Source organism: Mus musculus, chromosome 1, assembly GCF_000001635.26.
Source record: "Mus musculus strain C57BL/6J chromosome 1, GRCm38.p6 C57BL/6J".
Classification (NCBI taxonomy): Eukaryota; Metazoa; Chordata; class Mammalia; order Rodentia; family Muridae; genus Mus; species Mus musculus.
Genome location: NC_000067.6, coordinates 160,034,952 through 160,054,777, shown reverse-complemented (window position 1 = coordinate 160,054,777; position 19,826 = coordinate 160,034,952). Strand labels below are relative to the sequence as shown.

Genomic DNA, 19,826 nt, shown 5'->3' with positions numbered 1-19,826 from the left:
TGTACTATCTCACTACCCCATTGCTATTACTACAAAGTGTCTGCTCCCATTCTTCCCAGAGAGACTCTCTCTCCTGTCTTCTATCCTCCATTATTGAGCCTGTGTTGTTGACATCACTAAGGCTGAGGAAGCCAAGAGCTGCTGGTTCTGCTCCCTGTGGTACAGTGGTTTGTTTCAGTTTCATCTTGCTACCTACTATATACACGACGTACATCTATCTCTCTTTGCTAAGACTTCCCAGGAAGTGCTACATGATAACAAATAAACTTTCTGCCAGCTCTCTGGGTAAAAGATTCAAAACTGAAGATAGACGATGTTTAAAAAATTGTTCCTTACTGGGGAACTGGGTGAGCACAGGGGAAGCACCCTAAGGCAGGATTAGTTATGTGTCCCAAAGGGGATTTAAACAAGTGGTTATGGGAACAGCAAAGCAGGATGAGGTCATCTCTGTGAAGAGTGTATGGAAGGATCCAGGCAGGTGATCTTTGAGTGGGCACCTGTAAGACAATGAGGCAGCAAGAATGGGAAAGGAAAACTAAGACAGGTTGCTCAAGCAAGGTAGTAACCCTGAGGAGGAATCCAATTAGGGCGGCTCAGGCTCCAGCTCAGGTCTGGAGGTTTCCAGCTGCCCTGTTACTATGAGGCTACTCAAGCTGCTTCCTCCTCTGACACTCCCCTTCCTGGCCCTTTCTCCAGCTGCTTTAAATGCCCAGGGCATTCCAGGGAGCAGCCTGGCACATGGCAGAAATTCCTCAGGGCTATGGCTTATGAAGGAAACTACTGGGAAACTTTCTTTCCCTCCATATGTCATGAGGTGTCATGACTTAAAAGCCCAGGGATGAGGGATCGCCGTTGACACATGAAGCCTGAAAACCTACAAGTATGTTTCATGTTTGATCAAGGAAGTAGACTGCTGTATAAAAGCTTGAGTGAACAGTGGTTGTTTTCTATTTCCTCTCATCACCTACTCAACCACGTTTTATCTCTTTGTACATCTTTAAGTTTGATGTAATCCTGATTTTAGATCAATCACAAGGGCCTTGGGCAACGAAAGCTGGTTTGGTTCAAAGGGATTCTCATACCCCCTCCCCCCATACACACAAAGACACATACACATATCCATAACCCCCACCTTTTCCCCCACACCCATACCACACCCTACACACACTTTCACATAACCCTCCCCACCCTACACCTACCCCCACACACCCTCCCCACCCTACATCTACACACACACACACACACACACTCACACACACACACCCCTGCCCCACCCCTACATTCTTAAATACACATATACCTCCTACCCAAACACACACACACACACACACACACACACACACACACACACACACACACACGGGGGTATGGGAGAGAGAAAGAGAGAGACAAATAGAGGCAGAGAGAGGGAGAGAGAGAGAGTAAAGGGACAAGGAGAAGAAGGGAGGGGGAGGGGGAGGGGGAGAGGGAGGGGGAGAGGGAGAGGGAGAGGGAGGGGGAGAGGGAGCTTGCCTAGCAACATTGCCAATATTTAGCATAAGTTTGTGGAAACCAAATGAGGTTTTGGGGAATACCTGGACTAGTCTGTGGGTGTGAGCTGAGAGACAGGAAGTGTGTAAGATGGGTGTGCCCAGCAAAGGGGGTTTCTGTGATTCTCACTTCCAACTCTCTAGTTAGTATACTGTCCTGTTTGTTATCCTACAGGGCATGAGTTTCTCTTTCAGTGAGGACAGCCTGGGTCAGCCCGGCCAGCCCCAACTCTAGTTATCTGAACATGAAGTATCCATTGACACCCCCAACCCTCCCAGCCACTGGCCATGATTTTTAGCTATAAAAGGAGGTTAAAGACAGCCTCTCTGTCTTAGTATTGTGAGATCAGATAAATTAAATACATACACTAGAGTTAAAATGGGGCTGGCAAGGGGCAAATGTTCAGTGACTATTAGCTTTGTCCATCTGTTTCCCAGTAGGGTTTGTCCTTAAGGGCTCTGCTGTGGTCCTGGGGCAGGGAGTTAGAGTGTACAGAAGGGACCACAGTGATGACTCCTGTGCGTGTCATGGAAAGATGGCTTTCACATTTCAGAACCAGGGAGGAATGGAGCAAAGACTGCCACTTGTAAAGCTCCCATCAAGTAAGGGGGAGATAAGGAAGATTTGGTAGCTTGATTTTGCTTTTGGCAACACAGGGATCATGCTAGTTGAGACCCTCCTTGCCACCATGTCACCTCTCTAACAGTGCCTGGATGATGGTGGCTTTTTCTGAAAACACAGGTGCTGCTCTTGTCTTTCCCCTGCTCAACACTGGGCTTTTCCTCTCGGCATCTAATGCCCAGTTTGATACTAGCATGGGCAAGATGCTCATAAATGCTTTGTTGTTGATAAATGGATTGACTAGCCCTTTATAGTTTGCAGAGATGGAAAAAAATTGAGTTCAGGGTGTCTCTGTGAGGACTTTGTTGCTGTCACTGGGTCTAGGACACTCACATTGGACACTAAGGACATTATCCATATACACCTTTGTAGGTCATGGGGTGAGAGAGAACAGATAGGGCCAGGGTCCAGCAGGAGCAAGAAAGCCTTGGAGTAAGTGGATCTTTCTGTTGCAGCCCAAAGCAGCAGCTATGCACCAAGAAAAGTGGTTAGCTGTCTGGGGAGCCAGCCAGGCAGAAGTAAAGAATCTGGTGGCAGAAGTTCCAGAAAGCCATCACCCTGACCTCGACATATGGAGACACCACAACAGGGGCAGAGACAGATAGGGAAGATGCTCTCTCAGCTCTAGAAGAGCTTTCTCCCTCCCTCCCTCCCTCCCTCCCTCCGTCCCTCCCTCCCTCCCTCCCTCCCTCCCTCCCTCCCTCCTCTTTCCTTCCTTCCTGACAGGATCACTGTATATGGCACATGGCCTTAAACCCATCACGGCAGAGGCAGAGGCAGAGGCAGAGGCAGAGGCAGAGGCAGAGGCAGAGGCAGAGGCAGAGGCAGAGGCAGAGGCAGAGGCAGAGGCAGAGGCAGAGGCAGAGGCAGAGGCAGAGGCAGAGGCAGAGGCAGAGGCAGAGGCAGAGGCAGAGGCAGAGGCAGAGGCAGAGGCAGAGGCAGAGGCAGAGGCAGGTATATTTTTGTGAGTTTGAGTCCAGCCTAATCTACACAATAAGTTCCAGGAGAGCCAGGGCTGCATAGAGGGGCCGGGTCTTGAATATTATGTCCCTACACCACCCAGTGGATGGGTGGGGAAGACAGGCCCTCCTAAGTAGCTCTGTCAGGCCTGGAGCTCAATAGGTAGATTGAGTTGGCCTCAAACTCACAGAGAGGAATCCACCTGCTTCTGATTCCTCAGTTCTAGGATTAAAGAACTGAGTGTTCCACCATGCCTAGTGACACTTAGTTTTGGGAGACACTCTAGAGCTCCCATAAGGCTAGTGCCTCCCATTCCTGCTGGATGAGGTGCATATGCCTGTGCAGTCATAAACTAGGAGTCCAAACCACTCTGAAATTTCTAGAACAATGGGTTTTAAAAGCTCTCGCAGAAATTTAAGCTCAAAGGAATCAAATAAGGGATCAGGCATGGAAACTTATGCCACATACGGTGGTGTACTTTGGCACACAGTAAATTTGTAAGGATGTAGCTAAAATCATGGAGAAAAGGAAAGTAGTTCGGCAACTCTCGAAAAAGTTAAACATAGAATTTTCGTATGATTCAGCAAGCCTACTTCCCAACATACACCCACAGTGAGCTGCAAACGTGTGTCCAAAGAAATCTGTGTATGTACATATTCCCAGCAGTATTGTCTACAATAATCAAAACTCAAATGTCCAGAAACTGGTGGACAGATTGAACAAGTGGTAGTGTGTATGTGTAACCAAATAAGAATGGGATATAAAAAGAACAGGGTGCCAGCAGAGGCTGTCACAGCACAGCTGGATTTCAACAACATGACAAGGGGAAAAATGCCAGTCATTAACTGTCATATGCTACATATATGAAATTCCTGGAATAGGTAAGTCCAGGTTGGTGGTTTTCAGAGACTGGGAGCATCAAGCAACAGGGAGAAGCTGCTTTCTGAGTTTCCTCTGGGGGCACCAAAGACACTTTTGGACATAGCTAGGAGTGGCTGGTTGTATGGCACTAAGTGCCTTTGGACTGCTCACTTTATAACAGTCAAGTTTACATACTGTTCATTTAATACCAATAAAAGATACAGGGGATGATACAAAATTCCTTGAAGGCAAATGGTCATGCAGCTATTGTTCTTAGTCATTTGAAAAGTGTAAAGTGTTCAAGATCTCTCAGTGTATTCACCCACTCCAGTATCAGATGCCGAACCTATTTGTGATGCCGTTCCTTCACTTCTGAGCCTGTCTTGAAGGAATATTATGTTCAGAACACTAAACTCTTGTTCCTGGAAAATGTCAGTCAGAAACATCTGACCTTCCCTGTATGGCACATGTCCTGCAACTGTCCCCTCCCTTGGCCCAGGCAGTTAAGAAAGAGAGGTAGTCTTTCCATGGGAAAGTGGCGCCATCCGTCCACTATAAATTAATAATTCCAGCTCTTTCCTCAGAGAGGCCAGGGGAAAAAAGCCTCCTGTTGAGAAGAAAGCAGCCATTGGAAGTCAGCTTGTATGTCGCGGGGCATGGCTTTCTTCCTGACCTAGAGAAGGCTTTGGTCCAAATATCCTACAGGGCAGAGTCAGACTTTCTAATTTGGAATCCAGGAGATCTCCAAACAGGCTGTGTCTAGGTGGGGTGGCAGGTTAATATGCCTCCATTCCTGGTGAAGGCTTCATTTCTGGATGGTGGGGGTCACCCACTTGACCAGCCCGGAGGCTTTCATCGAGGCCGCTCTGTGCTAAGCTGGCAACTGCTGCTCAGCGGACTGCGGGGCCGCAGGCAGCAGGTAATGTTTTAGGTTAGGAGTGAAAAGTGCACAGAGCAAAGGAAGGGAGGAAGCCAAGAGGTAAGCCTGCAGGGCTAGATTTAAGAGTGATGCATTCTCTCTTGGTTCATTTTGGAATTCCTCCCTAGTGTGAAGCTGAAGAACGGAAATATATTATGATGTGTTCTTAGGCTATCTGAAGGGCAGGACACAGAGACAGCTGTTATCTTTGAGTGCCTCAAACTCTTATCAGGACCCCCTGAAGAAACTATTGAGAGGTTGGTATGCACATAGAAACTCTATGGAGCCCCGAAAGATTGGATGGGCATTTGTTTACTCCAGTTTCCATGGAAAGGTCACATCAACTACATCTAGTTCTTGTGTGGATTCCATTAGTGTGTCTGAGTGGCTGGCTGGAGCTTGCAAGTCATAGCCCAGGCTGTGGGTGTCTGAGGACCACAGGCAGAAAGGATATTGAAAGCCTGTACTTTGTCCCACTCACAGATCTACGTATGAGCCTAAGAAGAGGAACTATAGGAAGAGGGACACAGATTTGATGGCTTGGGGAGAAAACAAGGACACTTCTGCTCAGACTGCTGCGTTCTCTTATTCACAGCTGCTGCTGTCACATGTCATTTAGGTTCATACAAGCATGTGCCTTGTCATTTTGCTCCAGTTTACTAACACTGAAGGAACTTCCCGGCTCCCTGCCTGCCTTTGGGCCTAGCCTCTCTCCCATCTCTATATCTATGACTTCTGACCCTTTTCCTGTTTGAATAATCTGAAGATGGAAAGTTCCCTTATATGCAACTTTCCTATCATAGTTATCCAAGTATTTTTCTATCTTCTGCCAACTTTCTTTTATTAATAGCAAAAACAGAAACACCCTAAAAAATAATTGCTTATGGGCTTTCTTTAAACCCATTCATCTTGAAATGAGAGTCTTTTGGGTGAGAAATAAACTCAGCTGAAAAAGAGTGTATGGAGGGGAAGTTTCAGAGTTAAGAATGAGGGCAAGCCTGGAGTGGGTTATAAGCACACTCGTCTCTTCAAGTTTAAGTCAAGAAATGTAGGGGTGGGTTATGTTTTCTTTCTTTTCTTAGAGACAAACTCCAGGGGCAGCTTGCATACAATAATGGAAGCAAGTGCCTGTGCCTGTTCGGGCATGAGGACTGGGCCTGGACACTGCCATGCTCCCTTGAGACTTTCCCATGACAAAGAAATCCCATGTTTGTGTGCAGTTCCTTTTAGAACTCAGCTTCCCTTCCCAGTCTCCACTGAACATCGACTCCATCACCCTAGATAGTGTTCTGTTCAGATAGCACTGGACAATGTTGGGAAAAGACACCTGAGCTGGCAGGTAGCCCTAGGGATTGTCCTGCAGAGAGTCTGCTGTAGATTGTTCCTTTGCTGCTTAGAGAGGGGAAAGGTCCCTCTCGTCACTGTCCTTATCTCCCTCATTGTAACCATGACCAGTGTTGTGTGCTACGGTGGGTATTCACCTGAAACCTTTCCCATCAAACAACCGAATTATATGTTGGTTGTCTGATGAGGAAGGAAAGTTTCTTGCTGGTCTCTGAACACATACTAATCTCTGAGACCAGTTTTCATGATTATTTGAGCAAACCCTTGAGGGGCTTTAGTTACTTGAGTGAGACACGACCAGTATGTAGTCTCCCTGCACAAGCAGAATTTGGGAACTCCCAAGGAAGTTAAAAGATTGAGGTTGTAGAAGCAGAGGAGAGGGGGATAGTTTGGATATTGTCATAAAAGAGAAGGTCCAGCTGAATCTCTTCACGATCTGGTGGTTGTCCCAGAAGCCACCCCAAGAAGATTCACCCTTGAACTGTGATCATGTAATTTTTGAGTGCCGCGCTTGTCCTTGTAATCAGAAGTCCAGGTGACATTGACCTCAGATGGTACTGAGTATTCAAGAGGTGCCTGAGTTCTGGTCCCTCCACTGACCAGCTGTATAGCTGTGGCACTTACTTCCCCTCCCTAAACACCAGTTTGCTCATCTTCGAAGTGAAAGGGCAGGGTTGGTTCATCTCTAGAGGTTTTTTTTTTTTTTTCTTTTTCCATTTGAAATCTCTGACTCTGTCACTTCCTCTTCATCAGCAGACCCTCTTCACACAATATTCAAACTCCACTGAGTTGGAATATGAGACACACTTGAATCTCTTCAGGATACAAGCCTCACTGGTCAGGATGAGAGAAACACCGCGACTATACCCTAGCAGTAACTGGTGTCCAGATTTAGAACTACCACCTATTAAACTGATACCGCCTCAGTGAAGATGAGAATAGTCACCCGTGCCTTGACTCAGCTGCAAGTCTGGTACGTCAGTGGCCTATCAGAAGGATTCTGGCTACTTTTAGCCCCACGAGCCTCAGAAGTTCTTGTGTAGTGATCAACCTGCATGCACACATAATACCACCACATTGCTTCTTTAGGCTCTAGCCCTTTAAGCTGAGCAGTAGGAAAGAAGACAGATGAGGTGAGGCTAGACTACACATAGCACTGATAAGACAAAGAGACTTTTGTCATTACTGCCTTAAAATAGTTTATTAAAAAAGCACCGTCTACTCATGATGCTGTTATGTCCTGAGCACACACACCATGTGGTTTAGGTAGCTTCAAGAGGTAATAATAATAAACCCTCACATTTTATAAAGCCTTAAATTTTATGTAGCACATTAAATTTACTTACTTTTTCAATTGGATTCTGATTCTAACCACCACCCTGGTGTGTAATAATTATCCGTTTTAAATATGAAGGAAGCGAAGCTGAGTGAGTCAAAGATTTGTTCAAGGGCAGTTGATAAGTGATCAAGTCAGGTACCGAGCACACACACATGTCTAGTTGATTTTTGTTTCCTGTGTTGTTGTTGCCCCTATGCCAAGTACATAAGCTCTGGACCTGGGGCTGGCATCCAGATCTGAAAGTGACTCTGCCAGGTTTTGCAAGCAGCCTCAGCAGGCCGTTCTCTTCATTCCAATGAAGACAAGTTCCTCACACAGGTCTGGTAACTAACATTCTGGAGAGGTGTTAGCAGACCTTACAACTGAACTAAACATTCCTCATCCTCCTTTTTAAGTGAGGAGGTGATTCCTAGAGATTCACTCACCTAGTTAAACAGATAAGTCATGCTTGTGCTCCATTAATCCAGGATTAAGTCACAGTCTTAGGAATTCCTTTACCGGGTATCCCAGGAAAGCCTAAGCTATCTCCCTAGCCCACATCCCTCAGTGTCCATGTCCCCATGTAGCTCCCCTACTTCTCTTCTTCCCTCATCTGGCCAGTAATTCTTTCTCCAAACACAAATCTGAGAGGACCATTCCACTACCTAATAATGGCTTAGTATGCCTTGAAAGACATTCCGCTCTTGGCAGGAGAGGACAAATCCCCATTCCATGCTGCTCCTGTGTTGACTTCGGGAAAGCCTTTTCTTTGCCCACAGTACCTCTTCCCTGGGAAATGCTAGTCATATTCAAGATCTTGATTGTGCACCACTTCTGAAGTGCTGTCTTCCCAGACGACCATTGCTCCATCCTTTGTATGGTTTCACTTTTTACTATTATATAATGTACATTGCTCTGAACTGTGGTTTGTTTCCTAGTGTCTATTTGCCAGTCTGGTGGCTCTTTGAAAGTACAAACTACATCATCGCCTTAGATTCCATAGCCCTGGCACATTGCCCAACACACAGTAGGTACAGTGATGCTTAGCTAATGAGTGTGCCCCTTCCACGTTAAAACTGGTGCAGAAGCCTGCTGACTGTTTATTATCTTCTTGGGTTTGATCCTGTGGCTTTCACCTCTTTTGATTCTGTAGGCAAAATGTTGACAGTGCCCGAAATGTTGTTTTGTAATGGGCCTCTTTCCTAGAACGGTGTCATGGGTATAGAAGGGGAGGCAGAATTTCAGAAGAAGGGAGGTACCAGGCCAAGGGAAGACATATCAGACTAAGTGGTTGATAGATCTGAATTTTAGCTCAAAGCTAGGAGAGACCCTTGCAAAACTATCCTACCCATAACTATAGAATGTGAAAATTTAATTAAAAAAAATTACAAAACACAAACAAACCAGACACAGCTGCGTTTAACGCAGCAGTACCTTTCAGTTGCAGGGCTCTTTAGGTGGCGTTGATAAACTTTGTAAAAGGGTTAAGAACAAGATGCACCCGTGTCCATTTAAGACTTGTTCTTGGTCCCCAACAATACTTCAGAATGAAGATTCCCTAAAATTAGCTCCAGGTTCTCTCTCTCTTTCCAATGGTGGATGTAGCATAAAGGCTTTGGCAGGCAGGAGCTTGGAGTGGCTTGGGTGCTGCATTCCTAGCCTTCCTCATTGAGCAGACTGGGCAGAGCAGGCCTGCGGATTCTCATGGCTGGCTGGCTGGTGTTCATTAGGGCAAGCACTAGTCTTTGCTTTGGGTTCCCTTTCAGATAGGCAGGACTGGTGTTGAAAACAACAGCTATCCGGCTATCATTTACTTAACTACTGTTACACAAATCATTCCTACATAGCCCTTCAAAACAGGACCTGCTGTGTTTTCCAATCCACCTTTCTGGGTGGGAAGAAGATCAAGGACCATTTAGAGAGTTGGGAAAGTTCAGGAAAAAAAATGTGTCACACAAACTCTCTAGAGACTCAGAATGGCATACAGATCTCACTCCACCCCTTGGCTCCAGGCCACATTTTCAGTCTGGTAAGTCTTTTAGCCCCATTGAAATTATAGTTTCTTTTAGAATGAGTTTGTTTGTTTGTTTGGTTTTGTTTTGTTTTTAAATCCCAGAGGGTATGATTTTAGGAGCATCTCAAATACTGACTTTGCCCGTTTAGACAATGTCCATCTGGTCCTTTTCAAATGGCTCCTACCTGCAGCTGGTGTCAACTGGAGCTGAGAACTCCACCCCAAACTCCAGAGGAGCCCATGTGTCAGGCCAGGAGCAGAGAGAAGGTGAGAGACCTCTAGGAGGAAAGAATGAAAGCAACTGTGCAAACGGCTTCTTAGAAATAACCCCTTTATCTCACTTCTCTCAGGGGCGGATTCACTCTTCTATGGGAAAGTCCCCTTCCACAGCGGGGCAGCTCCCAAACTTATTTTGAAAACAACAGCACAAAGCGATACAGAAAGTTTTGAAACTCACCTTTGGGTCCGTTGGAAGGCTTCCCGCCGGCGGGACCGCTGGCTCTGTTCCGGTGCTCTGAAGTGACTTGGGCACAAGGGTGAGGTCTGGGTCCCTGCTCCTGCCTCTCCCTCCCACTGCCAGGTCCCGGGAGAGAGGCGGCGCTGCCGGTCAGTGGGTGCCACCAGTGTGATGTGGAGGAAAGCGCCCCCTGCGTCCCTGGCTGAGGTTTCACCGCACCCAGCTCTGCTACTGAGGTCAGGAACGCAACTTCCTGAATCTGACTGGCTGGCTCTGTCTCTCCTCAGCCCAACTCCTACCTTAAACTAGGAGGCACACGCCACAGCACACGCAGCGCGGGTGTCCTTCCTCCGGGTCTCCCGGCCAGTGTCCCCACTCCGCCCCACTGTGACGTTCTTTTGCCCCTCCGCCCCGAGCACGCCTCCTTCAGGACGCCAGAGCCAACTTTGCTCACAGACGCGCCAGTGTTCCCAGAGACGTGGGGTGTAAACTCCCAACCCTGGCCTAAGGAAAAAATAACAGCCCCGTGCTGTGGAATAAAGTCACCTTCCAGGAAAAGGGCTGGGGTGTCTAAAGGGAGAGCAATCCCCGGTGCCTCGTGACAAGGTATCTTTGTGTGTGCGCTCCATGGGAGTTACCTGGAGATGTTAGGAGCGCAGGAGGCAGGGACAACTAACTTCAAAAGTTCTCCCTTTTCATTTTATTTACTCCTTGTGAGCTTATATTCAGATCTCTTGTTTGTCTAACTCCGCCCCCAAATGTAAAGGTGGGGTGGTAGAGAGCTTGCTCAGTGCCTCCAAGGCTTCTGCAGGGAAGTTGGGAAGGTGTGATAGGCAGAAGCGGCTGTGGAGTATCTAGGGGCTTCCCCGGAATGACCTTGAGAGATCTTGCCATGATAAAGACCGGAGGTTCTACTCATTGGATTGTAGGTGTCAGGAGGGTGCGCAGCTGGTGCTTGCTTTCCAGTGGCTGGGCCTGAGCCATAGGGTCCTTCGGCCTTTGGGTGCCTGAATTAAAATGATTGGTGAAGCTAACTGTCACAACCGGGAAACAAGAGAGTTCCGGTTTACTCAAGAGAAGCCAGCTGGCTCTGGGTTGAAAGGCCAAAGAGAAAACCCAGCATTCATCCAGAAATGCCAAGGATAGTTGGTCCTGTAGTCTTCTTCCAAAGGCAGATTAAGTAGAGGTTTTCCCCCAGAAATCCCACAGAGAGAACTCGATCTAGATCTGTTGTTGTTCCTTTGAAACCGAGTCTCACTATATAGCCCCGGCAGGCCTGGAACTCACAATGTAGAAACAGGTTGGCCTCACAGAAATTTGCTGGGTTTAAGGACGTGTTTCACTATGCCCTACATAGATCTAGATTTGAATGATAATAAGAAGAGTGGTCCAAGTGATCTGTTGTGGGGGTGGGGTTGGGGGTGGGAGTAGTACGGTTAAGTGGGTAGGGCAGGGGGACGATCAGGCTCTGAAAGAAGACAGTTTTAGCAAGAGACAGCTATAGATGGATTCCACCAACAATTTAGTGGTGGATGGAAGGCTTCCATTGTGTGTCAAATCTGAAGCAGGGGTCTAGGGTCTAATGGACCAGGGAGCTGGAGGAAGACAGGCTTGGGGAATGACAGGAAACCTTAAGTGCAAACCCGGTGCGGTGATTGGAGACCGAGTCTCCCCCAGGACCTACACCGGACCTGTGTGAGATGTAATTTGCCCCCTTCCCCTGAGGATGGGGAGTAACTTTCTTCTGCAAGGTCATTGCTAATGTATAGTGGAGTTGAGATCTGAGTCTGAGTAGTTCTATCTAGTCCAGCCTATCCCTCATCACCATATCATCATCAGGAGAGAGAGTGGCTTCTATGGACAACTTCTGGGTTAACACCTGCTGAGCAGGGGGGAAGACAGTGGAAAATACTTTCCTGAACAACTTTATGGACAGGCTAGGCTGATGGTCACAATGCTTTCCAGAAACAACAACAACACAGAGAAATGAAGAACCTAAGGCAGTCACCATGAGCTCAGCACTTCAAAAACCAGATGCTTATCTGTAGGGCGGCATCCCAATGTTGTCTTAGTCCACAGGAAGACAGATCCAGAAAAAGTCTAGAACCTATCAAGTAGCAGCGACGTTGTGGCAGTCAAATCAGGGACTTACTAGATGACAAGATGCTTGGTAGGCTGTTATTGAGTTGCCAAGGCTACAGGGTCTATTGATGTTTTAACGTAATGAGTGAGCATCTGGCCAGCAGGTTTTCCTTTGGGGTGAATGACGCATCCCTTATGAGAAAACAAGTTAGAGCACCCACCTACTGTGTCTCCCCTTTGGCGGTGAAGTCTCAACTTATATGAACTCATGAATGGCCCCAGGCAACCACGGTGCTGGTGCAGTCTTTAAAAGCTTTCTTGTTTGAGGTAAGGATCTTTGAAGGTAGTCAAGAGGTGAGTGGACTCTAAGTGGAGTGAAATGGAGCGTTGACACATCTAATTAAGAAACAGAAAGCCCCCAAATAGCAGATTTGTGAACCAGGACTGAAAATTTAAAACCTTTTTGTGGGTGACCACCCCTCACTGGCTTTAGCACCTGAAGAGCTCTGGTTCCATATTAAGAGTGTTAAGGACAAAACCTGTGGGTTCCCTCTCTGCTGGTGTGGGAACTGACAGGGTATTAAACATCACGTTTTAGCCTGTGTTGAAGGTGAAGACTAACTGCACTCATTCTCTCTTTGTGCTGTCCTATTTCTGACAGGTCAATGGCAGTGTTGGCCAGGACGGATTCATCTGTGCAAGCCATCTGTGGGAGACAGTTTCCCATTAGGTCATACACCCTGAGTGCAGAAATCAGAATAGTGTTGTGCGGCAACAACAAAAGGGGGTGGCTTTTTCAGTGTGGGAAATATTTAACAGAGAATATTACGTTATTATCACCTAAAACAGGTGCATTCTTGCCTGCAATGCTCTACGAGGCTCGGGCATGTCCAGCCACTTACCACTGCGACACAATAATGCCGTCTACAACATTTGCACAGAGACTGAAATAAAAACACCTACACCTCTCAGTGTTTTAAGGCAGTTTATGATTTTGTGCTAGTCTGCATGTAGAGCTACCCTTGGCTACATATGGGAGCAGTTCCTGAGTTGGAGAGGCTTGGGAGAAACGAAAGCAGGGGTACCGGAAGAAGGCAGAAGGGCTGCTGGCCAGACAAAGGCTGTTAGGGGAAATGGCGAAACCCTAAGATGAGCACAGACTTGTTCTTCAGATCCTGAAATGCAGCAGCCTCTGAGAAAGGCAAGTTCAGGACAAGTTGGTGGGAATACTCCTTCACACAGTGGATAATGAATTTGTGGAATGGATTATCTCCCAGAGGTGGCTAAAGCTGGCAACGTAAGTGGATTTCGGAAAGCTTTGGACAGAGGTGTGAATGACAGAACTATAAAAGAGAGATGAGGAAAGCTGAGTAGACCTAGTGCTTGGGAGTTCAAGGTGGACCCACAGTATGGACCTCTAGTCTTTGTAGCCAAGCAATCCTAGCCTCCCAAGAGCTAGGATTTAAGCCAATGGGTGGTCCCAACACTCCCACCCCGTCTTACTGTCTCTGTAGCCTCTGTTTCCTATAGGCAACAAGACTGTTCTTTTTTTTTTTTACCTAAGTCTTATTCATTTAAAGCATGTTGTTCTTTCATTTTGCCTATCAGCTTCTGAAAAGATTTTGAATATGCCTCCAGACTCTTCATTATATGGATTTCTGGCAATCATACTTCTATCAGACTTTCCTTCTAAATTTTCAAATTTGGACACAAATGACTCGAATTTTGAAAGCTCCTCTGAAGAAAAACACTAAGGATAGACTTTTCTCAGGAATAGTTCCTGGTGTGACATACAATGTGTCCTCAGTGCTACATGGAGGATTCTGGGCAAAAATCTTGTTTTATTGCCACTGTGCCAAATCGTGACATTGGCGCTGGAGGGGGAGTTAAGGAAACTCTTGGTCCTCTCATCTAATTAACCCATTGCCCCCCCCCAGTGTTTCCCCCACAGTCCACCACCCCTGTGTTCCATGTACCTTCTTTAGTGTTTCTATATGTTATAGGAAACAGCTCTCGGCCCCACCTCCTGGAGAATAAGGGTGACTCCGAGGGGGTGGTTTTTGTATTTCAGGGAACTAAGGGGCTCAGTTTTCATTCCCAGTGTCTGGTTCATAGTAGCCCAGTGCTGTTTTCAAAGTAGTTCTACAGCAAGATGGCCAGCCTTTGTGAGTGGGCTGCCCGGCTGCCTGGAGCCCTTTGCAGAATTGAGCGTTGGCTTTGTTAATGTAAACAGCAGGTTTCTGGATTCCATTCTCATGTTGGGCATACCAGAGCAGGAGAGCCCACAGAGCTCTCATGTTGTCCCTTTTCCCGGTTTCCTTTGTCACCTGCTCTTCTTGTGGATGACTTTAATTATTGATTTATTGAGTGAGTCCACTGTATGCGGTCCCAACGCCTACACAGAGCAGGTAAAACATTTCTTGTCACTTTAGTGGAGAGATCCCTGGGAAACCCCAGCTTACTCTGCCCAGCTCATTCATTGTGGCATGAGGTTTCCTGAGACAAAAGCTGTTCAAGCCTCTTGCCCTGAGGGCCCATGAAATAGCCGAGGCTTTGAAATTTGCTTCCTTGACTACTGTAGTGACTCAGAACATCAATGTTGCCACAAACAAACTTCCTGTCCCCAGGCTGGCTCTTTCATAACAGGTAAAAGGAAGGGCTTGGAAGGAAAAAAAGAAAGAAAAAAAGAAAGAAAGAAAGAGAGAGAGAGAGGGAGAGAGAGAGAGAGAGAGGAAGGAAGGAAGGAAGGAAGGAAGGAAGGAAGGAAGAAAGGAAGAAGAAAGAGAAATGAGGAGAGAGCCCTCATTTACCAGGTTGTAGGAGTGAGTTTTAACTGCCGGTGATGTGTTGCTTTCTTTGTGCCAAGGTCTGTACTATGCGTCAGTAGAAAACTGTTTATAATGAAAGGTTACACTCTGTAATTTAGATTTAAGGGCAATGAGGCTGGAATACTCATAGAAATTTTCTTAATAAAGGTGGGTTGACCAAAATATAGAGCTACAAAAGAATCAGAAAATGCAGTGAGTGAGAGGCCGCTGGCTGGGTAAAAGCACGAACAAAGGTGGTGTTAAAATGGTTCAAACAAGGCAGGGCTCCCCCCGACCCCCACTGAAAAATTCAAGATTATGAAGGAAAAGCATTAGCAATAATTTTGCTACCCTGAAATAACTACTGCAGTATTTTGGTATAGGTTATTCTAGTCCCCTTATGAGGAGATTAGAGTTAGAATTTCTATGTAGGTAGTTAATGTCACTCCAGATTTTTGCTTATCATGAGGGGTAAATCTAGTGACTTGTTATAGCATTTATTTGAATGAAGAGAGACTGAATTCAGACACTTCAGTGGGTGAAAAGGACATCATATATTCTAGCTTTTGCCTTTATTTATCTATAACTTATTGATTGATTGAGTGTGTGTGTGTGTGTGTGTGTGTGTGTGTGTGTATGGCGTGGCACGTCACAGTCTGAGTGTGGAGGACAAAGGACATCTTGTGAGTCAGTTCTCTCCTTTCACCGTGTGGTCCTGGGTACACCAGCTGAGCCACGTCGCCAGTGCTAATTTCTGCTTTTAAGACCAAGTAATGAATACTATGAAGTTCCTTCACCAGTGAGGAATCTTCACACCGGAAGCACTTCACCCCTTCACACCGGAAGCACTTCACCCCTTCACACCGGAAGCACTTCACCCCGAGGCTGAACGAGTCCCTGGGGGGTGCTTTAGAGGAGCTGCTATATTTCAAGGGAGGATTCAGTGTGACTTCTTCCAACCCCCCAATTCTAGGATTTATGTTATTAGTTGTGGAAATTCACATTTACATAAATTATCACACCCTCTCCTCTTAAGATTTCATGGCAATTGGCTTATTTCATATGTGTAATTGAGCAACATGGTAAGTGTTACCGAGCAGTAGACATCAACTAACTTTGAAACACCAAGGCTAAGTCCCTCAGTTCCTTCTCTCTTCTCCCTTCCCCTCTCCCTTCCTTTCTTTTGTTTTTGAGACAGTGTTTTTCACTCTATAGCTCATGCTGACCTTGAACTTGTGTCTATTCTCCTGCCTCAGTCACTTAAGTGTTGGGATTACAGACACAACTCACCATCACTCAGCTTGCAAAATTCATATATATCAACACTACTATTTTGACATTGGAGACTTATCTTTCCACGGGGAACATTTCAGAAAAAATTCTGACAGAGTCTCTGTCATCCTAACTCCTAGCTCAGCTATGGTCTCTTCTAACACGATCTCTTTTGTCCTCCAAGACTGAGGTAGAAGCAGGTCTTTTGTATTCCCATGTTCTCCATGCTGGTCCACCATATAGCTACCCCACAGTAATGAAATTGGCCATGTATATATATATGTCCCCTACATTGAACTGTAAGACTGTAGGCAGGACAGTGTCTGGCAAATGGTAAGCTGCTTGGTAAATGTCAATGAATGAAGATCCTGGGCCACGAGGCTGAATCTAGGAAGCTTTAGAATCATTCTCTTCATATGGGCAAGTGTGAAAACCTTATTCACACACTTATAAATACGTTCCCAAAGCATGTGTTTCTTTTCTTCCTTAATATTGCTTTGGGGTTTGTGTTTCTGTGTCATTAGGAAACACCGAAAGTATAACTGGGACTGACCATGTGAAGGATACAAGTGGGAAAGGAAAATAGAAGCTATGGTTTGTTCAGGACCACTTGTTAGGAGCAAAGTAACAGAACAGGGATAGGGAGGCAGTTGTGGACAATATTAAAAAGTCTCTTCTGAAACCAGACGTGGTGCCCACTGTCTCTCAGACTGATGTACCATTAATGAGAAAGGACTTCCCTGCCTTTTCTTTGTATTGGAACACCCTTCTCTAGCATTCAGTCTCCTCCAGGGCTGCATCTCCAGTTAGCCTCAGTCTCCATTCAGCATTACCAATTATGAGAGTCCTGATGTTGTAAGATGTCAGCAGGCTGGGTCAGAAATGGCTGCTTCTACTGTACACAGGGAAGATGTTGGATCGGCGTGCCTGTGAGATCCACAGAGGTTCCACTGAGAGCCCGAGTGAGGAGGGAAAATATCTATCAGCATATTGTGCACTTGTTCAATGGAGTCACTAAGTAACCCAGTTTTCAGAAGCTCCTAAAAAACATGTGGGTGAAAGATTACTTCTATATATGGCCAGAGAACAGTCCGGTCGCAGGGCGAGCTTCCTGGTGGACATGCTCCAGTTTTTCCAGACCTGCAGACTCCAGAGACTTCCAGGCTGGACATTGGTTTCTGTGGTGTGCATAGAATGAGATTCAGCAATGGAAAACTTGGCTCTCAGCTTGACTGCCTCTATTTTCTTCATAATACTTCGCCTGCCCATACACACACACACACACACACACACACACACACACACACACACACACACACACACACACACAATCTTGCCTCTGCTCCCTTGGAATGCTACAGCTTAAAGCAAAGAATGACGCTCCCACAGCTGTGGCCCTGATAAAAATAGAAAGTGTGTTTATTTTTATGTTCATAAAACCCTTTTTCCTCCTCCTCCTCCTGCTGCTGCTGCTGCTGTTGTTATGAGTGGGACTCCCAGGCAGGAAGAGGAAGAGGATAGACTGACAAAGCTGGTCACCTGCCAGATTCTAGTCTCTCTCAGTCTCTCTCTGTGTGTGTCTATGTGTGAAATCTAGCCTTATATGGACCAAAGCACTAAGTAATCTATTTCTTTATGAGCTTTTTGGCTAGTAGGCATCTGCTCTGCAGAACTCGGGGGGAGTTCTTTGGTTTGGGAGTCAGCTGTCTGACTGTGCTTCTCTTTTAGGCTCAGCTACAATGGCCTGTCCATAGTAGAGGTGGAGCTAGAGGAAAAGGCCCTGAATTAAGAGGAAAGATACTTGTTTTTCTTAGGGTTCTGTTACTTTGCCCCTAACAAGTGGCCCTGACCAAACCATAGCTTCTATGTATCTTGGTTTCGCTGCCTATGGGTAGACGAGATGGTAGGTGCCCAAGGCTCAGTTGAAATTAGTGAGCATGAGACAATTCCTAGCAGGCCAAGGTGTCTGCGAATGAATTTTAAGTTCAACCCTCCTAAAGATGCTTAGGAAATAGAGATTTGCTTTTCTTTATAGGACTCCTGTGTATCCTTCCACAAAGAGTGACAAATGAGGTCTTCATAGGATGGTATCTTTTGATCACATTTGCTTCAAAATGTGCAAAACACAAGTTTGTACTGAAATACCTAAATGATGGTAGTTTAGGGTACTATTGCTGTGATGAAATACTATAACCAACCAACCAGCCAACCAACCAACCAACCAACCAACCAAACAAACAAACAAACAAACAAAAATCTTAGGAAGTAAAGGACTTGTTTGCTTTACATATCCTGAATCACAGTTCACTGAGGGAGTAATCCAAGTAGGAATTTAAACTGGGTGGGAAGTTGGAGGCAGGGGCTGATTCAGAGGCCATGGAGAGGTGCTGCTTACTGGCTTAGTCCTCCTAGCTTGCTTAGCCTGCTTTCTTATAGAATCCAGGATCATCAGCCTAAGAATGTGACACACTACCCATCATGGGCAAGGCCTTCCCACAATAATAACTTATTAAGAAAATATCCTACAGGCTTGCTTACAGCTTGATCTTATGAAGTCTCAGCTAAGGCTCCCTCCTCTCGGATGACTCTAGCTTGTGTCAAGTTGACATAAAAACTAGCCAGGACATATGGCCCAAGTGAACATAAAGAGTACTAGATTAGGATCTGGGAACTTGAGATAGGATGGTGCTTGCCTTTCTGTTAGTCTGGTGTGGACTCTAGAGGAAAGGTGGTTGTGTGTGCTTACCACTCTTCCCATTGCTAATAACGGGCTGTTCCAGCTGGAAGATATTTCTCCTTGTTCAGCCACCCAGAACACTGAGTTCATAGCACACACACAGTGTTGACACATGCTTTCTGGAGAGCGTTCTGGACGGCTGTCAGTGATTTCTTCCTTCTCTGAGATCTTAGCTGAGGGTGTGGCCATGTCAGCTATATCTTTGTCTTATTTCAAAACAATGTAGCTGGTTTTGCTTATATCTATATCTATATCTATATCTATATCTATATCTATATCTATATCTATATCTATATCTATCTATATCTATATATATCTGTCACACATTCTGGCAAATAATTTACATTAGATTCCAGTAATAATAGGTTTTGATCATAAATCACAAAATAATAGCTTTGGCTAATGGAAGCAGCAAATATTTAAATGAGGGCTTCTAACTTGTTTCCTTATTTAAAATTTATGTAATCTGGGCACCATGCATGATGATGTATGCCTTAAGTCCCAGCACTCAGGAAGCAGAGGCAGATGGATCTCTATGAATTTGAGGCCAGCCTGGTCTACAGAACAAGTAACAGGACAGCCAAGGTTACACACAGAAACACTCGCAAAGCAAAGCAAAGCAAAGCAAAGCAAAGCAAAGCAAAGCAAAGCAAAGCAAAGCAAAGCAAAGCAAAGCAAAGCAAAGCAAAGCAAAGCAAAGCAAAACAAAATTATGTTTAGATGGATTATTTCCCCCCACCTAATGTCCTATTTCCTTTTGATATTTTCTCAAGTTGTAAATGTACACAGTAAAGTAGGTATCTGTGACTTTATTGTACTAAGAGGCTATAGATACTTCTGAGACCAAACAGAAAGGTCCCGGACTCTACCACCAAAGCTTCCTTCTCTGGCTTGCACTGTTTCT

The 19,826-nt window shown here is 45.8% G+C and overlaps 1 protein-coding gene and 1 long non-coding RNA gene across 5 annotated transcripts in view; one reads left to right on the top strand and one right to left on the bottom strand.

Annotated features, from left to right (window-relative positions):
• The window catches only part of 4930523C07Rik (RIKEN cDNA 4930523C07 gene), a 34,208-nt gene extending 23,810 nt beyond the window's left edge, over positions 1-10,398 (bottom strand). For 2 of the 4 annotated variants that reach the window (NR_028111.1, NM_001162896.1), the window contains exon 1: positions 10,025-10,398. The gene's annotated coding sequence lies outside the window, so the exon portion shown is untranslated. Of the gene's footprint in view, positions 1-9,752; positions 9,844-10,024 lie in introns of all 4 variants that reach the window. The other 2 variants (XM_030242454.1, XM_006496968.3) reach the window with 2 other exon arrangements.
• A 62-nt stretch (positions 10,399-10,460) lies between these two features.
• On the top strand, positions 10,461-13,077 carry Gm37294 (predicted gene, 37294). Its single transcript, NR_168324.1, has 2 exons — positions 10,461-10,630; positions 12,768-13,077. It is a non-coding gene; the product is annotated as a predicted gene, 37294 (long non-coding RNA).
• Positions 13,078-19,826: the final 6,749 nt, after the last annotated feature.